This window comes from Melozone crissalis, unplaced genomic scaffold, assembly GCF_028551555.1.
Source record: "Melozone crissalis strain CALT ecotype California unplaced genomic scaffold, PUWL_Pcris_2 ptg000004l_1, whole genome shotgun sequence".
In the NCBI taxonomy this organism is placed as follows: domain Eukaryota; kingdom Metazoa; phylum Chordata; class Aves; order Passeriformes; family Passerellidae; genus Melozone; species Melozone crissalis.
The window spans coordinates 15,076,300-15,088,008 of NW_026535782.1; positions in this window are offsets into that span (position 1 = coordinate 15,076,300).

Sequence of the window (11,709 nt, forward strand, 5' to 3'; positions counted from 1 at the left end):
TATGGGCCATTCCTAGAAGACTTGATTTAAATAATTTTATAGAGATTTGGCTTAATGATTGCTTCCTAATGTGGAGCTCATACCTCCTTGGAGAATCCCACACTAGAACAAAGTAATCTTCTCTGTCCCCACCCCCTGCTCCCTCAGTTACCTGCGGCACAGAAAATGACTGTGCTCTCCCTTCAGCCCAACATCCTGTTCCTCTTTCAGGCATTTAAGTGGAGTCCTTATCCTTGCATTTTGCCCAATGTCTCCGAGTCAATTTTTCATCCTTCCTGCAACCCCAAAACCATTCGTGGGTCCCAAGACTTCAGGACAAGCAGGAAACAGATGAAGGAGCTATCAGCAGGGAGCAGGTGGATCACTCTGCCTCCTGTGTATTCCTGGGAATCAGCCTTTTATCCATCTGCTTTCTCCAGATGTTCTGAGGAGTGATCTGGATTTTTTTTTATAAATTGTGCTTTCTTTTCATGACAATAGCATGTAATGCTCATTTTTTAGGATGTAAATCCTTGTCTCAGTCACAGTTTGAGTGCAATGAACACCATTCCTGTTATCGTTTGAATCAGGACCCATTACATTCCTGGGCTTCCATGTCTGCTGCCTTTCCTGGCCCCATTCTGAACTTCAGAAATTAAGTCAGGAGTATTGCATAAGGGGACTAATTCCCCTGGCATTAACTAGTCATTTAGGAAAAGGATATAAGTGGATAAAGTGTCAGGCCTCCTGGGTCTCAAATTCACAAGAAAGATTCTTCAGTATATAATATTCAAATAACTGTTGGTGAGATCAGAACTATCCAGCTAAGTACTTATATTCATAGGTATAGGTGTCTATTTCAGAATTTCTAGAAGAAAGGTATAATCTCCTCTTTCTGAAATACAAAGCAAGGTTAGTATTGACTTCCTGTTTGAGATCCCTGACCTGTTCCTTCCAGTGGCTGCTCCCATTGCATGGATTAAGGGCTCTCTAGTCTGTTTACCTTTTCCTATTTCTGCCTCTCACTGAGGACTTCTTGCCTGGCTGCTCCCTACAGCAGACCACTACTGTCCTGCTCAGCACGAGGCAAGGTTGTGCCAAAAGCAGCAAGCCATGACTGTCAAAAGTGATCTCCAGTGCTTGCAGACAGAATCCCAGTTCCATCTGCATCATCTGGAACAGTTTAAAGCTACCCTGACACAGAAAAGGTGAGAGGAAAGTCGCAAGACTTGCTAAAAATTCCCAGGGACTGGGATTTGAGAGGACTTAGCCAAGGTGCCATGCAGGTATGTAATGTTCACTATTCATCATCTCACTGGGGTTTTAAGCAACTCGGCTCATACGCACACAGCTTCCATTTTACATGAGTCCCCGTGTTTGTTCAATGGTGAAAGCAACTGGCCACTGAAAAATTATTTCCATGATCTAAATGGTAACCTGGAAACATAATTGCCAGGAGCAAGGAGAAAATATGAGGCACAGAAAGTTAACAGGAGTTTAAGGTCAGCTGAATACATATGTCTTATGCATGCTTAACTTCACTCAGAGATCTAACATAAACCATAAATTAAGTCTAGTATAAGTGCTTGTAAGATGAAGTCTTGATATAGGAAAACCATTTAGCATCAATAATTTCACCACAGAGAGGCTGCCAAAGAGAAAATACATTTAAAAAAAGCCTTTTCACAATTGCTCTTTTTCTGGAGAAAGTTTCAAATTTCAAAGCATAACATCCTAGCAACCATTTCTGTGATAAATGAGATCACATGAAAAATAAGTGCAAACTGATAATTTCTAAATTAACTGATACTCAAGAACTTGTAATCATCTGTCATCTTCACAGAGCAAAACTACATGCAATTTTCATTGTTTATGCTCAACTCTTTGATTTCTTTTTTACTTTCTAGCATGCTAAAAATTGTGCCATAAATTCTCACTAACTTCAAAAATGAGTTAAAAGCTTCAGGAAGAATAGGCCTCCATAACACTGCAAATATTCAAGCAAAGCATCTTGTGAAGCTGTGTTAGAGAAAACCAGCTTAGCTCCACCCTCCCCAGTTTTTTACATCTCCTTAAATTCATTCCAGACTGCAATTAGATTTGTAGTGTCTTTAATCCTGTGGGTGGTCCCATTATAAGCAGGGAACGGGGAAGAACAGAACAAAATGAAGAAAACTGGAAAAATACATTACTGTTCTGCACATTTGAAGACTTGATCCCACCGAAGTTAAAATCAATCCCAGCTTAGTAAAGGCCCAGATTCTCCCTCCTAATCCCATTCAGCCCTGTAAACATTAGTGATAGTGTGATTTTACTCTGCTCCAGAGAACAAAGATTCATGTCTTAAGCCAATGTAAGCTCAGCTCTATAATTTTGGTTCACAGTGAAAGGAGGCAAGCAGAGAATCACAGAATAAGCTGTGTTGGAAGGGACCTATAAGGATCATTGAATCCAACTCCTGGCCCTGCACAGCACCATCCCCAAGAGTCACACCATGTACCCAAGAGCATTGTCCAAGTGCTTCTCAAATTCTGTCAGGCTGGTGCTGTGACCACTGCCCTGGGGAGTCTGTTCCAGAGCCCAAACACCCTCTGGGTGAAGAACCTTTATATAATATACAACCTAAACTTCCCTGACACAACTTGAGGCCACTACCTCAAGTCCTCTCACCGATCACCACAGAGAAGAGATCAGTGTCTGCCCATCCTCTTCCCTCATGAGGAAGTTGTAGACTGTGATGAGATCTCATCTCCATCTCCTCCAGGCTGAACAGACCAAATTCCCTCAGCTGCTCCTCATATGGCTTTCCCTCAAGGCCTTCACCTTCCTTGTGCTCCTCCTTTGGGCACTCTCCCATAGCTTGGTATCTTTCTTATATTTTGGTATGCAAATCTGCCCCCAGCACTCGAGGTGAGTCTGTCCCAGCTCAGAGCAGAGCAGGACAATCCCCTCCCTCGTCTGGCTGGTGATGCTGTGCCTGATGCACCCCAAGACAGAGTTGGCCCTCCTGGCTGCCAGGACACTGCTGACTAAAATTCAACTTGTCAGCAACTAGAACCCCCAGATCCCTTTCTGTGGTGCTGCTTTCCAGTATCTCATTCCCCAGTCTGTCCATACATCCAGGGTTGCCCCATCCCAAGTGCAGAACGTGTCACTTTTTTTTTTCCCTTCCTCCTCCCTACCTGGTGGTGCTGCTCATTAGATCTTTCAGGAGAAAGTGCACAGCTGGGCTGTTTTCTGCCCTGTGGGGGAATTGAATCGACAGCTGGGGAGTTCCAGTGGGCCCTTATGCTGGTACAGGTTAAGCAGCAGGAGAACATTATTGAAAGACAATGAAAAAAGAGGAAAGGAACAGGATCTTTTAGGCAGTGGCAAAGCTCAATACTCAGCTTATCAAACCTACCAGCTTCCCTAAAGTTTAGGTAGAATGATTGGAGTTATTTGTTCAGAGGCATCTCTGTATCTCAGGCATAGTCTTCACTACTGTTTTTTGGCAGAAGGGTTACAGTGAAACAGAGGTATCTTTATTTATAAATGTTAATTATACAGCAAGTTGCTTGACATGAGCATACAGGAAAGCATTTGAAGACCAAAGTCTTATTAACATACTGGTTCCTGCTTAAATGGCAAATTTGAATGTCATGAGGAAGAAATCAATCAGCAAATTCTCTGCTTCTCCCTGTCTACAGTTATTTGCTGACATAATCCCCTTGAAGCAGTTATTCAGAGATAAGAGATTTATGGATTTTGTAGCCAGTTTGATTGCTCAGACTCACTGGTTACTGCTGAGAAATGGATAAAAATCAGTGGTAATCAAAAAGTGCCCAGATTGGCTGCAAGAACCCAGAACAAAGTGAAATGCCTTATGACCTCTGACAGCATCTGTGTTCCTTTTCACTTTAATTATTTTATTTTGTGATGCTCCACATAATTTCTCTGGCATCTTGTTGGTCCCCCTCTTCTTCACACTTCAGGTTAAAGAATTTGAACTTGTATTCTCAGGTCTTCCTACAAACCTTTTCTAATCTCTGTATCTCTGTTGTCTCTCAAGATCATTCTCTTATTTTAACACAGTGAATAATCTCTTTGCATGGGTGATCTCGATCCTTCTTATTGTCTTTTGGTTACATTTTCTGCGTTTATTACATGAAAGGCATTTGCTCAAATACTCTTCTACTTTCTCATGCACTTCTGTTGCAAGCAGAGCTCTTCACTGATTTGTACCTGCAGAAGGGCTCTGTAGAGCAAAGAAGAACTTTAAGAGCTTTAAGTGCACAATAGTATTTTCCTTGCAGTCTTTCCTAGCTGCATATATTCAGATGATAATGTTATCAGAATGGCCAGTGGGAGTGGAAAGAATGAGAATACCAGTGTCATTGACTGTCCTGGCCACTCCCTGCTGGCTCAGATGACGTCTGCAATGAGGGTGTCCCAGTTCCTCACCAACTGTTGCATGTATGGGAACACCTGCCCCACACCAGGCCTGGGCCCTCCTCCCTTGGCACCAGGCCACAAGAGCTCCCATAAGAAGGAGGTGGGGAGAGGGAGAGCCAGAGGTAAGGGTACCAGTTTGGAGGCTACTGCTGAAGGGAAAGATCAGTCCCTCAGCCAGAGCTCCAGAGTAAGAGCAGGATGTATCCTACATAGTGGCCTTGCAGTGGGAATGTATGATGCTTGCAAGCCAGCCATGGAGTTGTTTGAACAAGAGCAACAAATATGAAGGAAAGAATCATTTGGTAAGGGCATTTTGCATAGGGAAGAGAAGCATTTACAAGTATTTTTAATTGTGATATTTAACATTCTGCATTTTGTTTGTTTTTGAAGTTAATTGTTCTAGATTCTGTTTCAGTAAACCCCAGATGTAGAATTGAAATGTCATAGTACTCCAGGTCTTGTCACAAGATCCTTCCTCTTTTTCTGTGAAAACTAAGTAATTTCATTGCCATGTTCCCTTTTCACTGTAGCCTGGCCTTATTATGTAAGTATCCAAGATTAGTGGTGTGCTTATTTTTTTCTGTTTTACACCATAAGTGGACCCAATTCAGTCCAAATGTGAAAAAAGCCAAAGGTCACCCAGGAATTCATGACACTCACCCCCAAGAACTGTTTTTTATATAGTTGCTTCTCAGAAGCAGTGTCAGTTTCAAATAAACTCACTTTAGGAAGATGCAATAGAAAAATACAATTAGACTCCTCATTCCATAGACACTCATCTTCCAATTCACCCCCTAAACTGTGTTTCATTCTGTCTCCTTATCTTTGGCTGCCTTTCTTCCTTTTCACTGATATATGATAAGGAACATCCTCTCTTTCTCTGGCAAAGGGGTTGCTTTGCAGTGACCACTTAGACTTTTCACATTACTATCACATTACTATCTCAGTATCTTCTAGGTTCAGCGGTCCTCTGATGCTCCTTTGCAGCATGGAAACAAATGAAAGTCTCCTACAAACAAATTTTGTCACTTCTATTGTGTCCATTACACCAGGATGTAATGCTCTCAGGTACCCACAGCTGTTTGTGCTATCCTGTCAATGATTTCGTATGTGCTGGTGCAGACAGGGAGCCTGCCACCAGCAGGCTTGACAGACAAGCTCTGTAGTTTTGCACCAATTTTTCCAGGCGCCAATCATTTCACACATTCTGGTCATTACATTTTTGTTCATCCCAGTACAGTAAGCATCCATGCAAAAATAAAAGTTAAACCACATCATGGCCTCCACTGAGTTCAGAGGATATGTGGATGTTTTAGGCACAAGGGAACAAGAACTTGATTTTTTCCCATCAAAAGGCTTTGTACTGATGGATATTTGTTTACCAGAGCTCTTCCATTAGCAAGGAGAGTTAAGACAACCACATTTCACAGAAATGTTGACTAAATGCTCAACTCTGCCTCTCAAACCACCCATAGGTTTAACTAACCCCATCAAGGCCAGATATTATTATATATGCCAGAGTATATAACAGTTTATAACAGTTTGTTGCATTCTCTTGGTGCTGCCAGAATACACAATGAACCAGCTCAGAAATGTGTCACCAGGGGCACTCCAGATATTGTGAATGTATAGGAGAAATTACTGAACAAGTGAAGATGCAAGACATGCTATTTTGTTGTTCTTATGGATAGGCAGGAAAAGATAACAGTATACTTCCTAACTTGTGTATCTGATTATAACAGTACAGCTTCTCTCACAAGTCCAGCTGCCTCAGCATGATTGCTGCAGAGCAAGATAACAGCAACCAATGTGGCACAGGAGTTACCTTAGAAATACCTTTAAGTACACTATATATTTTAAGCACTGACTTTTGACAACCTACTCAACATGGTATTTCTGAAAGTAAAGCTGGAAATTAGATTTAACCATTTTTACATCTTACAAAGCCAGGTGGCCTGAATAAATGGAGTGAGGAAGGCCACACAGAACATGTGCATTGCAGCTGGCATGAGTCTGATGAGTTCTTTGTGTCCTGCCCCATGCAGAGTCACTACACTGCTTCTCAGTTCTGGCCCCATGGGCTGCACAGCTTGCTCAAAACATGCCTGATGGGCTTGAAAGCTGAAAGTGGGGAGGGATGTCATGTGGAACTGCTGTGGTACAGCTGGGAGAAAGCTGAACATCACACTGCCAGTGGGTGATCTTGACCACTTTGATCAAACAGGTCATGTATAAAACTAGCATTCCAGGCAAAGGTCTGTTGAAAAACCAAGGTTTAAAGAAGATATTTCTCAGGTCTGAGAGATCTAAAGTTTTTTGCTGTCATTTTTCAATATTTCACACGTAATCTGAATTGTCTAGAGGGGCTGAAAAGCAAATAAAAGCATTTTTGTTCTTTGTCTCATTACTGGTTTGCTGGAGCCTGTTTCTTTTGTGGGTTGTTTTGTTATATTTTTTAATTATGGAGTTAGGTTCTAGGACTAGAAGTAGATGTACTTAGGATTTGATTTTGAAAAAAAATTAAAACATCAGCAAAATATAACCAAATGTGAATTGCTCTGAAATACGGTATGAAGTAGCGGAATAGCCTCCTAATACACTTTTTAATTTAATCACTATTTCTATATAACTATGTTTTGATGAAATTTTAAAACTAAAGCATAATAAAGAGACACTTTGCTTTGGAAAATAATGTACAACCAGGTAACCAGGTAGTGCCAACCCTGAAAATTAATAAAATGTATATAAGGCTGATAATTAATTCACTTTATAAGAGTCTTTGGAGAGAGAATTACAGACAATATTTGGGATTGATTTAAAATCACACTATCATTTTCTAAATAGGAAAATCAGGTTACAATTTTACGATGTGCTGGTGTAATTAGGAACAATATGTTATGATGTCTCTTTCCTTCATGAGTTTAAATATGACTGCTTAAGATTCAAACAATAGGGAAGAGGAAAACTTAGAATCTTTTGTATTCTAAGGCCTGTCAGCCTCCAGAGAAAGACATTTCCAGTACATTCCTTTCACTCTCTTAACAGAAGTCTTTAAGTAAACAGCTGTGGGTGAGTGTTTGGAAAGCACTTTCAAACTGAAAAGTACTTCAGCACTGGAAAATCTTGAACATTTATGCACATAATAAAAACATCTTAAAGTTGGATTTTCATCTCTTTTCTCTTTTTGAGAATTGTCTTTCATTTCCTTGTCCTGGGCTAAAACTTCACTGAGATGTTTTCCCAGTATGTGTTTTAGATTGTATTTATGTCTTACAAGGGCAACCAAAAATGTGATAGAAGAGATGGGCAGAATTGTTCTGATGTGACACTCTCAAAGGTAATCATTACTTCTGAAATCATCACTTCTGTGTGCAAAAGCATGTAAACTGTAAATTTTTGTCTAAGAAAATTTCTGCTCTGGTTTAAAATGATTAATACATAATTTAGATTTTTTTAGGGCAATATTAAAGTAACTCCTGCCTTAAGTTCTGCTTATTCTTCAGTTCCTTAGCCATTCCTTAGGCTACCAGCAAGATCCCTGGGATGTATGGGATGCCTTCCTAAGTTAAAATAAGGGGTTTGTCAACACTACTGAACTGTTTTGTTTTCCAGGTCTGACTAAGGAACACATTTTTTATGGCCAGTTCATTCAACTATTGGTGAATCCTTCAATCTACAGAATCTGCTTTCTTTAAAAGCCTGAGATTAATCTAGCCCCAAATAAAGTGACACAGAGATTAAACACACCTTTAAATAATTTAGATCAAGAAGAGCATATCCAACTGAATTCATCACAGCAGATGACACTCTAGCTTGTCATCTTTTCATGCAAGCTACAAAAACTGAACATTTATTAGAACAATTTTCAAATATGATGAGCACTTATTTTTACACATCAACCCCTAATAGCAATGTAATTTTAATCTTATTGAAATAAAAGATAACAGAGCTGTAAACAATTTTTTTTTATTATCACAGGGTAAACGATCCTTCTATATCTAACAAAGAAGGGTTCCCTAATTCCATAGCACTTCCCTGACTGACCCCTTCCAGCACTTAACTACACTCACACTTGAAAAGTTTATCTAAACATCTATCCCACATGCCCTTTTCTGAAAACAAAGCATAAAACTTGATTTGAAATTAAAAGGCTAAAACTCTGAAGGCAGAAAAAGCATAAAATTATCTTCACATTGCTCCCTATTTCTGTTTCACTAATCCTCATGATTGCAAATACAGTATAACTTTTATTTACTCTTTGAGGAAAAAAGGCTTATACCTCCTTAAACAGGAAAACCAAGTTAACTGTCAACTAACTAACTAAATCTGTTGAGCAACAAAGATTCCTCCAAAATTTGGTATTTTTTAAAAAGGATATAAAAATTGTAGCTGAACAACTGCATCTAATCCCCTCATTGTTCTCTTTAACTTTCAACAAATCATTTTTTATTGGCAGTAGCCAGTTTAATAGATGTGAGTAGACACCTTTGATTCAATGACTATAGCATTACTTAATAAGTATTCAGAAAGGAATAGAGCTGCCACAATGCACAGCAATCTTCATAAAGTAAGGTACAAGGCACAAATAGGTATTAGGTCTTTAAAACTATTAACACAGTTGTGGATCCTAACATTGTTCATCATTTTCTACTGCTTTGGATAGATTTCTTGTACAGTCACGAGGCAAGTATTTCTCTATTCTAGCTGGAATATGCTAGGGTTTTTCTTTTCAACACCTTCAGGATTTTTTTGAGGACTGAATAAGGGAATTATTCTTATTCCTATAAAAAGAGAACAGTTAGCATGCAGTCAAAGTAATGTTTATAATCAAGACTTTATATCTATAATGGACTAATGTAGGAAATTACTGGGGGTTTTAAAATACAAGACCTATGGAAGGACAAGCCTGAAAGTAGTACTCATGCAACCTGTTGTCAACTTCTGCATGCTCAAATAGCTCTGAAATACAAGATTTGTCTAGAGGAAAAAGCTGCTTGCTTTTGTCTTTATTGAATACTATATGAGTATAAAAGCAAGATACACATATTGAATATTATATGAGTATAAAAGCAAGAATCACATTTGAAAGTGCTAAGAGGAACATTACTGTAAATTGGCATAGATACACTGAAGTGTGACATTTTTCTCCTTTTAGTTACATTGTTCTCAGAGCATTTTAGTCAAATCAGGGAGGAGTAACAAAATTGAAGGGACTATATTCATATGGTGTGGCCTAACTTTATTCATGTATACCCTGAAGAGAGTGTAAAAACTCAAGTCTTATTCCTCTTGCAATTCTGCTTCTTAGAGATTTTAGTCTAAAAAAATTGAACACTCTGCTGTCAAGGTAAAGGCTGTCTCTCTTGAAGAAGAAAAATGTATGGCCCAGACATTCCGGCAGAATGAGGAGGGAGATGAAAAAATTTGCCAAGAAAAGCCAACTCACAATGGAAAGTACCTCCCTGGTGAGGCAAAACAGAAAAGTGAAACAAACCTCAGAATTTCTGACCTTTACTGTGTGTCAATAACACGTTGCAAAGTTTGGTAAAGAAGAATGCAAATTATCCCTTCCTATCCAGAGAGACAACCCAGTGGGATTTTCAGATTAGTATCCATTAATGTATTTTCTCCCCCTTTTTCATTTCAGATCTAGAATAGTTACAGCTCCCCAGTGCACACAGACAATAGTCTTTAAAAGGAATAGACAGTGTTTTGTTCCATTAGAGTGCTTAGCACATTGATTCTCAGTTTGTGGTACTACAAATACCCCTCATCCTAAAAGTTCATCCAAATGCTGCAACACTGACATGAAACTAAAAGAAACTGCACTGCCTAATGCTGAAAGTCGCCTAACAGTGTCTGGTATCAAATAGCTTTCATTGAGTGCCAGAGGATTTTAGAACTGTCAGAGGCAAGCTGGAATACTTTCCTCAAACTCTTTTGACCCCTACTGATCAGTCTTCAGTGAGTTTCTGATCCATAGAACTTAGCTATATATCCCATTTTGTAATGTAGGCATGCCACATGTGAAAAAATGTTGCTCATTTTTTAATTTTGGATTGGCTACCTCCATACCACTGCTTCTATCAAAACACACACCTTTTCACATCACTTCTTAATTTACAATCCCTATTATATTCTCATGGAGCTGCCTCTTTCCCATCCAGAAGAGTCCCAGACAATTAATCTGTTCCTCAGCTATGTTGTCATGATACAGCTTTGACCCTCCAATTGGAGCCTTTTCCTAGCTTTGCTGTCTTTTTGTAACAGAGCAGACCAGAATTTTGCACTATGTTGACCTAACTGCAATTCAATTTACACAGTGTAAAATTGTTTTCTGTTTTGTTTTTTATCTCCTACTGAGTCACTCTCAGCACTTTTGTGACCTGCTGCTGAACAGTGAGCTGAGGTTTCCATAAAATTACTAGGTAACTTCCAAATCACTTTCCTACATAGTAATCCCTACTTCCTACTTCAGAGGACTCAACTGCAGGTAAAGTGAAATCTAAGTATTATTTTATATTTTATATTTACATTGCTTTAGCAAAATGTTTAAATACGTTTTCCACTTTATCAGTCTGTCATGAGATTAGTCTGATGCTTTTAGCACTTTCCATTTTTGGGGTTTTTTTTGATAAAAAAACATACCTGCAAATATCATGTTCCCATTTAGGCCTCTTTAACTGACCTCTTCTGTAACTCTTGAGCAGCAGAGTCCTGCTCTTCTTCAGCAGTGTGTATTGAGGACATTGCTGATTTATTCCTTTACTCTTAATTGTTCAATTTTCTAAATAGCAGTGTGAATGTCCCAGTCAAGGGATGTCCACTTTTCAACCAGTGCATCACTGATTTTAAAGAAGATTTAATGAGAGACTCTGCACCTGTACTTGCCTATCTAGGGAAGTGTCCAGCAGCATTACTGACCACGAGGCATGAACTCTCTCTGTATGTAACTACTCACACTGGTCAGTGCTTTTACAGTCTAATCTCCTCCTGACCTGTAAGCTTCTTTTACAGGCTTCCTATTTAGATAACAAATGTACAGGTTTTATTGTTCTACATCTTTGCATTGCATTGCATTTTTTTTTCCACATATGTCCATTTCTGTTTTCTTGACACAAAAGTACTAATTTACTAATAAGGACAAGTTTTTTCTTCTTGTGAGTTCTCTAATTTCTCACTGAAAAAAATAATTTGCATTTCCCAATGAAACAGGGATCCAGTATTCACACTAAAATTTGAAATTTTATTTTGGATTTGTAATTTTGCTATCATCTTAGGTATGGTTACCAGCAG